The following is a 1153-nucleotide window of genomic DNA, read 5'->3' as shown; positions in this document are numbered from 1 at the left end:
GCTAAAGTCCCCAATTAGAGGTGTCCAGGGTTCTTAAGCACACTCTTCTTTTGCTTTGGACCTTGACTTTAACCGCTCAGTCTCAAGTTTTCACTTGACACCTTCACGCCACAAGCACATGGTTAGGGACAGCTTGGTTTAGCCGCTTAGGTCGGGATTTTATTCCTTTAGGCCCTCCTATCCACTGATGCTCAAAGCCTTGGGATCCTTTTTATTTACCCTTGCCTTTTGGTTTTAAGGGTTATTGGCTTTTTGCTCTTTCCTTTTGGTTTTAAGAGCTTTTGGCTTTTTCTGCTTGCTTTTTCCTTTTCTTTCTCTCTCTTTTTTTTTCGCTATTTTTTTTTCTGCAAGCTTTTTGTATTCACTGCTTTTTCTTGCTTCAAGAATCATTTTTATGATTTTTCAGATTATCAAATAACATGTCTCCTTGTCATCATTCTTTCAAGAGCCAACATATTTAACATTCTTAAACAACAACTTCAAAAGACATATGCACTGTTCAAGCATTCATTCAGAAAACAAAAAGTATTGCCACCACATCAATATAATTAAACTAAGTTCAAGGATAAATTCGAAACTCATGTACTTCTTGTTCTTTTATTTTTAAAACATTTTTTTTATTTAAGAGAGGTGATGGATTCATATTCACTACTTTAAGGCATAGACACTTAGACACTAATGATCATGTAATAAAGACACAAACATAGATAAGCACTTAACATAAAGAAAATGAAAAACAGAAAATTTGAGAACAAGGAATGAGTCCACCTTAGTGATGGTGGCATTTTCTTCTTGAGGAACCAATGATGTCCTTGAGCTCTTCTATGTCTCTTCCTTGTCTTTGTTGCTCCTCCCTCATAGCTCTTTGATCTTCTCTAATTTCATGGAGGATGATTGAGTGCTCTTGATGTTCCACCCTTAGTTGCTCCCAATAATTGTGTGGAGGAAAATGTATCCCCTGTGGTATCTCAAGGATCTCTTGATTTGCAGTCAAATGTTCTACCACTGAGCTATAGACCCTTGAGATGAATCTCTCCATCTCCTATGACTCGGAGGTGGAAGCTTTTGTCTTCCCTTTCCCTTTTCTAGAGGATTCTCCGGTCTTAGGTGCCATCAATGGTAATGGAAAAACAAAAAGCTTATGCTTTTACCA

Source organism: Arachis ipaensis, chromosome B06 (assembly GCF_000816755.2).
Source record: "Arachis ipaensis cultivar K30076 chromosome B06, Araip1.1, whole genome shotgun sequence".
Classification (NCBI taxonomy): Eukaryota; Viridiplantae; Streptophyta; class Magnoliopsida; order Fabales; family Fabaceae; genus Arachis; species Arachis ipaensis.
Note: the sequence above shows the minus strand (reverse complement) of the source record.